Here is a 12,459-nt window from a genome sequence, read left to right on the forward strand (position 1 = left end):
TGTTTCTCTGTCCCCAGAAAAACGTAAGATCTAATTTTAATGACTGTATTTTTTCCAGTGTGATGCTGTTTTACTAAATTCAGTGGATACTTTACTTTTCATTGTACATGTAAAGTCTTACTGCAATTTTATGTTTTTTTAGAGTTGAAATAGAATGTGTAATCTCATTTATATTTATATTTATGAATTATCGAATGCCCTTTGGAGTATAAGAATATTGGTCTTTGAGTAGCAGTGTCTAATCATTCTAGCACAAATGTGTTGTATAGCCAAACTGCCATGACAAAATGGGAATTTATACTTAACAGGAAATCATTATGATTAAAGCATCAGGGGACAAATCTAAAGTTTAATGGAAATCCAAGAGGAAGTTCTGGTTCACAAAGCTTGGCGTTTATCTGCAGTATTTTGAAAGATAGCACTACTAGTATTCAAATCTACACAGGAATATCTCAAACTAACCTACTAATCAAGTATTCTTTTAAAAGGAAAAAAAGAAAGATAATATATGCACATGGCAAAAACCCCAGATGGTACAGAAAGGCATGAGGTTAAAACCTGCTCCCTTCCCTCCTCCTAATACCTCTCTCCAAAGGTCACCAGCTTTAAGTGTCTTGTATATTCTTTCAGGAAAAACGTTATTTGCCAGCAAATATATACTTAAAAAGTTTTTACATTAATGGAATCAGACTGTATACACTCTTCTGTACCTTGCTTTTTTTGCTACCTGTGTCTTATAAGATCTTTCTGTATAAGTATGTACAGAAATACCTCATTCTTTTTAATGACTATGTGGTATTCTAATATATGATGTGTAATAAATGTTCAAACATTTATGGGCTTTCAGGTTGTTGGCAATGTTTTACTATTGCTAAACCATATTGCAGTGAACTTACTTGTACATATAATGAGATTAAACTAACAAGGTTACTTCCTAGCAATAGAATTGCTGGGTCAAAGGATAGTTTTCATTTTCAGGTCAGTAGTTGTTGCCAAACTGATCTCCAGAAATCTTTGCCCAATTATGCTTCCACATATAATGTATAAGAATAATTATTTATGAGGCTTTTGCCAATACTGGGCCCTCAACTTTTTAAAATTTGATCATGTGAAAGTGAATAAATGGTATTTTGCATCTTAATGAAGTTATAATGCATTTTAACGAAGGAGATGGAACACATTTTCATGTTTATTGGTTACTTATATTTCATTTCCTGTGAACTGTGTGGTCATGTTCTGTTTTCTATTAGATGATTTGTTTTTTATTAGTTTGTATGAGCTCTTTGTAAGCTAAGAAAATTGGTCCGTTGTCATATGTTTAATAATATTTTCCTGAGTTTTATTTATTTATGTAGTTAAACTTATCAGTCTTTATGACTTCTGGGATTTGTGCCTTGCTTTAGAAAGGCCTTCTTTACATTTAAGAATAAATTTAATGTATTTTTCCAGTACTTTTAAGGTTTTTTTTTAACCTTTAAATCTTTGCTTCATTTGGAATTTATTTAGGTGGAAGGAGTGAGGTAAGAATTCAAGATTTTTCTCTTCCAAATAGCTATCTGGTTATCCCAACCCTATTTGTTGACTTTTTTCCACATTGATTTGAAAAACCATCCCTCATACATTGTTTCCATATACATTTAGATTTGTTTCTGAACTCTGCAGTCTTTTGCAAAAATTACCAGTCTTTTAAGTTATTACGCATTTTCATATTTGGCATAGCTAGTCCATACCACAATATTATTTCAGGATTTTTTTCCCAGTTATTCTTGCATGTTTATATTTCTAGATGAACTTTAGTATCATTTTATCCAATTCTAAAATCCTATTGATATTTTTCCTAAAATTTTATTTTGAAAAATTTCAAACTTACAGAAAGTGTGAAAGAATAGTTTGATGAGTGCCAAAATACTTTTCATTTAGATTCACCATTCCTAACATTTTGTTACTTTTGCTTTTGTTCTCTCCAAATGTGCCTCTTTCAAAACCCTCCTGAATTGTTTGTGGTGAGTTACAGACTTCATCATCACACTTCATCACATCATGACGTTCCTAAATATGTGAGCATGCCTCTCCTATGAGAGTGAAGACATTTTCCCATTTAACCACAATACCATTCTCACACTTAAGGAAAGGATGAACCATCTAATCTATTCAAATTTACCCATGCATCCCCAGAATGACTTTTATAGCTGCCCCCACCAAGGTTCACAAATTACATTGGTTAGTTTGTCTCTCTAGTCTCTTTTAAATAGTCCTTCTACCTCCTTTTTAAAATGGTATTTTCTAAATAAACTTATTTTTTAAAACTGTTTTAGATTTACAGAAAAATTGGGAAGATGGTGCAGAAAATTCCCACATAGCCCGCCTCAGTTTCACCACTGGTTAACATGTTAGCATGGTACATTTGATAGCAATCCTTGAACAGATATTGCTACATTATTTTTAACTGGAGTTAATGTTCGGATTTCCTTAGTTTTTACCAAATGCCCTTTTTGTGTTCCAGGATTCCATCCAGGATACCACATTGCATTTTTAAATTTCATTTTAAAATATTTATTTATTTATTTGGCTGTGCCGGGTCATTTAGCTGTGATGTCTTCTTAGGCTTCTCCTTGGCTGTGACAGTTTTTTAGACTTTCCTTATTTCTGGTGACCTTGACAGTTTTGAGGAATACTGGTCAGGTATTTTGTACAATGTGCCTCTACTGGGATTTGTCCAGTGTTTTTTTACCATTATTAGACCTGGATTAGGTGTGCCATTGTTATCATACCCAGGGCATACATTTATTAACATGAATTATAAATGTTGATTTTTTTTTTTTTTTTGGCTGCGCCACGCAGCTTGCAGGATCTTAATTCCCCAACCAGGGATTGAACCTGGGCCATGGCAGTGAAAGCGCGGAGTTCAAACCGATGGACTGCCAGGGAATTCCCTGTTGATGTTATTCTTGATCACCTAAAGCAGTGTTTGTCAGGTTTCTCCATTGTAGAGTTACCCTTTCCATACTGTCCTCTTTGGAAAGAAGTCGCTGTGCACAGCCCACACTTAGGGAGTAGGGAGTTATGCTTCATCTTCTTGAGGATGGAGTATCTACATCAATTATTTGGAATTCTGCACGGGAGGTATGTCTCTTCTCCCCCACTTGTTAATTTATTCAATATTTTATTTATATGAGTTTGGCTCATGGATATTAATTTATTTTGTACTCTGGGTTATCATGTAATACTACTTCATTTTGTTGCTGAAATTGTTCCAGTTTTGAACATTGGTAGCCGTTTCATTTGACTCTTGTGTCCCTTTGACATCACTCCCTTTGACACCACTCCCATTACTGTGGATTTTTTCCCCAGCATTTCTTACTTTCTGGCACTACGAGATGTTCCAGGCTCATCTTGTATATTTCCTTCCCCAGTCCTAGAGTCAGCCTTTTCTCCAAGGAACCTGGTTCTTTTTATTGGAGAATGGTATTAGAAACCAAGATCTGGGCCCTAGTTGTGCTCAGTTGCTCCTGGGGTTTTGTCTCTTCAAGGCCCTTCCAGCTGACAGAGCAAGGAAATATATGGGTGTGTACTAACCTGTACCTATACACATATGTATAAATATTCCTATATGTAACATCTGTATTTCTATTAAGTGAAACACAAGTTCTTACTGATGTTTGATCCACCACCACATGTATCATTCTAACCTCCTCCCCTTGCTTATCTGTAAACCACCCCAACACTGAGAGACCTGGTTCCCACCGTCTGCTACCCACTTACTTGAATTGTTTAATTCCAGTATACAAGTGCAGTGTTTTCAGAATTGTTAACACGTATTCCCATGGGAAACAACTTTTTCAACCAAAGCACAGTGATTGTGTAAGGTTTTTTTTGCCATTCGTTTTATAGACTCCACTCGTTTCCAAAGTTACTTAGGTCAGCACATTTCCTGCCCACTCTCTTCAGTACGTTTGTTTCAAAAATTTGTAATATAGTTAGATTGTTTTGTCACATTCTGCATTCTATCCTGGGATTCCCCTGACCTAAATGATTTTTTAAAATATACATCAAGTTTCACTTTTTGTGATCTAAAGTTCAGTGGGTTTTGACAAATCCATGTGTTATGTATCCACAATTGCATTATCATATAGAATAAATTCACAGCCCTAAAAATCCCTTGTGCTTCACACGTTCAACGTCCTCCTTCCCCTGAGCCCCTGTTCACCACTGATCTTTTTATTGTCTCCATGGTTTTGCCTTTTCCATAGTGTCATATAGTTGGAGTTATACCGTATGTAGCCTTTTCAGACTGGCTTCTTTCACTTAGCAATATGCATTCAAGTTTCCTCCATGTCTCTCTGTGGCTTGATAATTCATTTTTTAAATCTCTGAATAATAGTTTCTTGTATAGATGTTCCACAGTTTGTTTATCCATCACCTATTGAAAGACATTTCCAGGTTTTGATGATTACGAATAAACACTCACATGCAGGTTTTTTGTGTGGACCTATTTTTTCAAATTAGTTGGGTAAATACCAAGGTGCATGACTGCTAGATCATATGGTAAGATTATGTTCAGCTTTATAAGAAGTTGCCAAGCTGTCTTCCAAAGTGGCCTTACCAATTTTGCATTCCCATCAGCAATGAATGACTTCCTGTTACTCTGCATCCACGCCAGCAATTGGTATTGTCAGGTTTCAAATTTTAGCTATTGTAATAGATGTGTAGTGATATCTCATTTTAATTTACAGTTCCCTAATGACAAAGGATGTTGAGCATCTTTCATATGTTTATTTGCCATCTGTATTTCTCTTTTGGAGAAGTATCTGTTTAGATCTTTTGCTTAATTTTGAAATCCGGTTGTTTTCTTACTGTTGCATTTTAACAGTTCTTTGTATATTTTGAATACAAGTCCTTTACAGATACGTGTTTCGCAAATATTTTCTCCCAGTCCATGGTTTGCCTTTTCATTCTCATAACAATGTCTATCACAGAGAAATTTTTATTTTACTACAGTCCAACTTATCAATTTTCTCTTTCATGTATCATGCTTTTGGTATTAAATTTAAAAGCTCATTTCCAAACCCAAAGCCATCTAGATTTTCTCTTATGTTTTCTTACAGAAGTTTTATTGTTTTTTATTTTCAATTTAGGTCTATGATTCCTTTCTAGCTAATGTTTGTGAAAGATATAAGATGTGTCTAGGTTCTTTTTTTCATACGGACGCCCAATTGTTACAACACCATTTGTTGAAAAGACTCTGCTTTCTCCATTGAATTGCCTTTGCTCCTTTGTCAAAAATAGGTCAACTATATATGTGTGGGTCTATTTCTGGGCTGTCTACTCTATTCCGTTAATCTACATGTCTACTCTTTTACCAATACCACACTGTCTTGATTACCGTAGCTTTACACTAAGTCTTAAATTTGGGTAGTGTGAGCCCTCCATCTTTGTCCTTATTTGTCAGTATTACATTGGCTATTCAGGATCTTTCATCTTTTTCTATAATCTTTAGAGTCAGTTTGTCGATATCTACAAAACAATTTGCTGGGATTTTGATTGGGATTGCTTTGAATCTATAGATCACATTGGAAAGAATTGACATCTTAATAATATTGAATCTTCCATTTTGTGAACATGGAATATCTCTACATTTATATGGATCTTGTAGTTTTTCACATAGAGATCCTGTACATATTTTGTTTGATTTATATGTATTTCATTATCTTGGTGCTATTGTAAATGGTATTCTTTTTTAAATTTCAAATTCCAGTAGTCATTGTTGGCATTTAGGAAAGCAACTGACTTTTGTATATTAACCTTGTATCTTACTCCTTTTTATCATTATTTTAAAAATTCAGGAATGGATCTTGAATTTTGTCAAATGTAATTTTGGTATTTATTGAGATAGTCGTGTTGTTTTCTTCTTTTACCTATTACAATGGTGAATTATAAGAATAGACTTTCAAATGTTGACCCAGTTTTGCATTCATGGGATGAAACGAATATCCATTAAAGATAACAGCTTGCTAGGATTTTTGGTTTTTATGATTTTCTTTAATGTTAACCCTGCCTTTATAATACTTTCTTTAAACCACATGTTCACTACTGAAACTAGATTTCTGCTAAAAGTTGGGTTATTTCTTCCTTTGTTATTAAGGGTACTGACTTCTTTCTCTGCCGTAATTTATATGCCTTTTTTTTGCAGTCAAACATTTTATAATGTAGTATTTGGTTCATACAAAAATGTATGGAGCATATATGTAAGCTGAAACTTAACAAAAGGGACTTGTGTAAACTCACATCAAACTTAAGAACAAGAGCATTACCAATACTATTGCATCAACCTTTTCTGTTATGTTTAGTGGGCTTTTTTGTGTGTCCTCTTTAAGAAATATTTTCCTATTTTTGAAGTCTTAAAGATATTCTTTTCTAACTTCTTCTAAAGTCTTAATTTTTCTTTCACATTTAAGTACTTAATCAATCTGAAATTTTTTTTGTATATGGTGTGAGGAAGAGATCCAATTGTATTATTTTTCACATAGATTGCCAATTGTCTCAGCACCATATGCTGCAAAAAGAAAGTCTAGTCTTTCCCCAGCGATCTTCAATGACACCTCTGAAATGTATCACATTCCCATATATGCATGAGACTATTTCTGGGCTCTGCTATTCTATATCATTGTTCAGCTTGTGTACCTCTGCATCTATATCACACTGTCTTTATTACTAAAGGTTAATAATAATAAGTCTTGAGATAGTAAGGCAGATCCCCCTAATTTGTTCTTCTTTGTGTTTGTCTTGGCTATTCTTGGGCATTTACTTTTCCATATAGATTTTAGAATCAGCTTGTCAAGTTCCATGAAAAACTATTGGAATTTTGATTGTAAGTGTGTTAGATTTATACATTAAATTGAGAGGCAGAGGAAGTGGACACTGAGTCTTCCTACCTATGTGTAGACCTTGCTTTAAGTCTTCTCTGGTATCTTTCAATAAAATTTTATAATTGTCTGCTGTTATTAGACATGTTTAGTTATATTCATTCCATACATACACACACATTCTCTCTATATTTCATATATGCTATATATATTCCTATATATATATATCTTTAATATTTATTTATTATATAATCTTGCTAATTTTAGTAATAGCTTAAAAAACTTACATTTCCTGAATTTCTTGTTGCTGTTATATAGAAATACAGTTAATTTTTATGTGTTGATTTTATATCTATTCTCTTTGTCAAATTCTTTGTCTGTAGACAACTTTGAGTTTTAAGTTTAGCCAAATAACTTATTTACCTTTTATTGTCTTAGGGTGCAAGCTAGGGATTCTTGGAGTGCAGTGTTGAATAGAAGTGGTTGACATCCCTGTCTTGATCTTGCAAGGAGTACTTCTAATTTTTCACAACTAGGAATAATGTACACTATAGATTTCTGGTAGATTCACTTCTTAACAAATGCTTTTAATTTTGTCCTCATGAATAGTTGTTGCATTTTATCGCTTGTGTTTTCTGCATTGATTAAGATGATTGTATGACTCTCCTCCTTTATTTGTCAATACAGTGTGCTGGTTATTCATTTCTTGCCTCTCAGCTCCAAATTAATCTGTTTGGTCTGATCTGTGGAAATGGTGGGTTCCTTTAATTTTTGTTTTTTCTTCTTCTTGTAACAGTTGTCACAGAAGTTTGTCTGTAGAGGGCGCCAGAGACATTGTAAGGGGAAAGTTTTGCTTCTGGGTCCTGGGTTGCTGGCACAGAGGGTTCCTGCTGGGCACCAGGCTTCTCCAATGCCAGGCCCCGCACTGCACAGAGCTTCTCCACTGCCAGGCTGGTGCAGGGCATAGTGGCCAGCAGCACTCGATGGCCAGCAGCTTCCCTTGAAACCCTCTCAGGCAGTAGTATACATCAGACTGCTTCTGGTGAGACATCTCTGTATACAACATTCTCAGATACCCCAGAGGCAGATTTCTAGAAATTTCCACTGGTGTGGTACCACAACTTTACTGCCATTCTCTGAGTTGCTTCTAGTTTCCTTCAACAAGGTCAGGATTTCAACCCTTGGGTGGGGGTAATACTTTTCCTTGGGTGCTTTACCCTGCAAGGGGGCTCTTTCTTGTGTGTTCTCAGTCTAGGGGGTGGTACTATTCCTTGGGCGATCTATCTCAACCCTGGGAGGGGGAACTGTTCCTTCGATACTATAGATCAGCCATGGGGTGGGGGGACTCTTCTTGGGTGACTATCTCTCTCACTGTGGGAGAACTTTCCCTCGGGCACTGTCTCTCAGCCATGTTGATGAGGGGGCTTTCCTTGAGCGCTCTCTTTCAGTCCATTGAGGAGGACCTCTTCCTTGGGTGATTATCTCAGTGCTGCGGGAGGACTTTCCTGCAGGTGCTCCCCATCTCAGCTATGCTGGGGGAAAGGGTTTTCCTTGCTTGCTTATCAGCCATGTAGTGGGGAGTCTCTTCCTTGATTGCTCCATCTCAGCCCTGGGTTTGGGGCTGTTTCTTAGATTTGGGGAGGAACTCTACTTTGGGTGCTTTATATTAGCCCTGGGGCGGGGGCTCTTCCTTGGATGCTCTATCTTGGCCATGGGTGGGAGGTGCTTGAGTGCCCTGTCTCAGCCCCATGGCAGGGAGGAGCTCTTCCTAGGGCCTTCTATCTCAGTAGTGTTAAAGGAGGGGCTTGCCCTTGGGTGTTTGATCTCAGCTCCAGCCAAAGGGATTCTTCCTTGGGTGCTTCATCTCTAATCCCAGAGGGTGGGTTTATGGCACCACAAAAATTCTTTGCCACACATTGAGTCACAGCTGGGTCTCTCCAACAAGAACTGGATTTCAGCCCTTTTGGAGGGGAGTATTTTCCCCTTACGTTCCCTCTAAGCCCTGGAGAGGACTTTTCATTGGGTACTCTATTTCAGCCAAGTTATGGCACTCTTTCTTGGGTGTTTATGTCAGTACTGGAGGAGGAAGTTTCCTTGGGGACCCTATCTCAGCTATGCAGTAGCAGAGCTTTCCTTGGGAGCTGTTATCTCAGCCCTGGTGGGGGCATTTCTTTGGGTGCTCTAACTGTCCTGGGAGTGGTACTTTCCCTTGAGTGTTCTTTCTAAGCCCTAAGGGTGGCTCTTCTTTGGAGCTCTATCTCAGTCCTGGCAGGGATGGGAGAGGCACATTATATCTGTACTCATGGAAGAGAGCATTGGTATTAAGGTACAGAACATGCAATAATGCTTGTCTAACAAAAACTAGATATAATTGTATTCCATCTACCCCAATCCTTAGTTAATAGATTTTTTCTTAATCTTTCTGTGCCTTGGTTTCCTCATTTATAACAATGAAGATGGTAATCACGCCTAACTCATAGGGTTCTGCAGAGGATTAAGTGAGTTAATAGATGTAAAACATTTAGAATTGTACCTGGCAGGTAGTAAGTGCTCAATGAAATGTTTTCACCCTCTTTGGACTCTTCTATTATGGGAAATGCAAACATTCTTTATCATGACTCTATTCAAATAATGGCGGGGGGGGACATAGTCTTTGTTATCCTTGGATGATAACAGCTTAAGGATGGCCTTCTATACTTCTGATCCTTATCCCCCAACATTGAAAAGTACCCCCCACCGATCCAGCACCTAGGTGGACATATTTGAATCTCCTTGTGTTTGGGGGTGAGGGGACTTACATTTTCAAACCACCCGACCCTTCACCATCTATGTGTAGCACTGGGTAAAGTGGTAATCAGTATTTGTTACTGATGAGTTTAAAGTATAAAAGGACACACACACAAAAGAATGACTTTCTCTAAAAAGGGTTGATGCAGAATGAGTTGTACTTCTTCAATGGGTAATTATGCGTTTGTTCCCTTTTGGTTGATGAGAGCTGCTGTTTCCGCAAACATTCTGATTAATCATGGTTGTACCATGTTTGGCTTTGGTCAACACCTTGCATTTTAACTTCCTTATTTTACTTAAACTGGATTAAAATCAAGTTGCATTTCTGAGAACAGAGTGTTTCTTGGGGGATGGCAAATTTTTGCCCCATGATTAAAATCATATTAATGGTGCAAACGCATGGTTGTATACACATTTGAAGACTTTGAATTTTGTGATGGTTGAATTTTGTGATGGTTGTATTAATGGAATATGTTGATTGATTTTTTTCAGTGAATGATGACTGATGAAGCTGATGACTTTGCTGCAGGACTTGAAAACAAAATGAAAGGTCCTAAAGAACCCAGTAGTCTTTCCTCATCTAAGAGAAGGTAGAGTATGGCCTTGCTGTTAATGAAATAGGAAGGAAAATGGTAATTATGTCTTTGAGGAACAGAGAGATATGAACATGTTTGCAAGTGGAAGAGAAAGAATCTAATAAGGTGCAACAATTTGGAGTTGCTGCAAGTGTTAGGAGGATGGAGCAGGTTCCTGAAGCAGTAGGAGAGGATGGGCTCAACAAGAGGATGGGTCTGCATGTTGTCACCTCCTGTTCATATTCTAATCCAGAGGAGTCTGGCTTCTGCAACCTCCACTCCACTGAAACTGTCATGTCAAGTCCCCAGTGTCTGCTCCATGTTGCTTTTAACTTCTCAGCAGTATTTGATATAGTTTTTCACTCACTCGTCCCTGGAAATCTTCTTGGGTTTCCAGAAACCACATCTCCCTGATTTCTTCCCTGTTTGCCGATACTCTTTTCATTCTCCTTTTCGAGTTGTTTCTTTTCATTCCCACCACTAAATATTGTAGGGCCCCAAATCTGGATCCTGGGCCTTCTTCCCTTGAATATACTCTCTCCCTAGATGATCCCACATAGTCTTAGAGCTTTAAATATGATGTGTATTTCAAAATTCCTAAGTTTATACCTCTAGACTACAACTTACTCCTGAACTCCAGACTTAAATTCAAATACGTACATGTTATCTCCACTGGCATGTCTAAGAGACATTTAAAACTCAATGCATTCCATGTGTTTAAACTGAACTTCTGAACTCATTCCCCTGCAAAAGCCTTTTCTGCATTACAGCGTTTGTTTATTTTTGCTTTTGTTGTCTGTGCTTTTAGTGTCATATCTAAGAAATTATTGCCAAGTCCAATATCATGAAGCTTCTTCCCTATGTTTTCTTCCAGGAGTTTTATAGTTTAGGTCTTACATTTAGGTCTTTAATCCACTCTGAGTTAATTTTTGTTTATGGTGTAAGATAAGAATCCAACTTCATTCTTTTTTTTTCTTAATATTTATTTACTTATTTGGCTGTGCCAGGTCTTAATTTCTGCATGTGGGATCTTCGTTGCGGTATGTGGGATCTTTAGTTGCGGCATGTGAACTCTTAGTTGCAGCATGTGGGATCTAGTTCCCTGACCAGGTATCAAACTTGGGTCCTCTGCATTGGGAGCACAGAGTCTTAGCCACTGGAGCACCAGGGAAGTCCCTTCATTCTTTTTATGTGGATAAGCAGTTTTCCCAACACCATTTTTAAAATTTTTTTTTATTTTTTGGCCATGCTGCGTGGCATGCGGGATCTTAGTTCCCTGACCAGGGGGTCAAAACTGCGCCCCCTGCAGTGGAAGCGTGGAGTCTTAACCACTGGACCACCAGGTAAGTCCCATTTTTTTGAAGACACTCTTTTCTCCATTGAGTAGTCTTTTTCTTTTTCTTTTTAAAGATTTTTTTTGATGTGGACCATTTTTTTAAGTCTATTGAATTTGTTATAATATTGCTTCTGTTTTATGTTTTGGGTTTTTGGCTGTGAGACATGTGGGATCTTAGCTCCCTGACCAGGGATCGAACCCACACTCCCTGCATTGGAAGGCAAAGTCTTAACCACTGGAATGCCAGGGAGGTCCCTCCATTGAGTAGTCTTGACACCCATATAGAAGAGCATTTGACCATATATGTGAGGGTTTATTTCTAGGATCTCTATTCTATTCCATTGGTCTATTTGTGTGCCTTTATGCCAGTAACACACTGTTTTTTTTGTTTTGTTTTGTTTTAACATCTTTATTGGGGTATAATTGCTTTACAATGGCATGTTAGTTTCTGCTTTATAACAAAGTGAATCAGTTATACATATACATATGTTCCCATATCTCTTCCCTCTTGCGTCTCCCTCCCTCCCACCCTCCCTAAACACACTGTTTTAATTACTATAGCTTTGTAATATGCTTTGAAATCAGGAATGTACGCCTTCCAATTTTATTCTTTTTCAATTTTTTTTGTCTATTCAGTATCCCTTGAGATTCTACAAGAATTTTCAGATCAATTTTTCTATTTATGTAAAAAATGACATTGGGATTTTGATAGGGATTACATTGTAGATTGCTTTGGTTAGTATGGGCATCTTAACAATACTAAATCTTCCAATCCATGAACATGGGATGCCTTTCCATTTATTTGTGTCTTCTCAAATTTCTTTCAGCGATGTTTTGTAGTTTTCAGTGTACAAATCTTTCACCTTCTTTGTTAGGTTTATTTCTAAGTATTTTATTC

This window comes from Lagenorhynchus albirostris, chromosome X (genome assembly GCF_949774975.1).
Source record: "Lagenorhynchus albirostris chromosome X, mLagAlb1.1, whole genome shotgun sequence".
In the NCBI taxonomy this organism is placed as follows: domain Eukaryota; kingdom Metazoa; phylum Chordata; class Mammalia; order Artiodactyla; family Delphinidae; genus Lagenorhynchus; species Lagenorhynchus albirostris.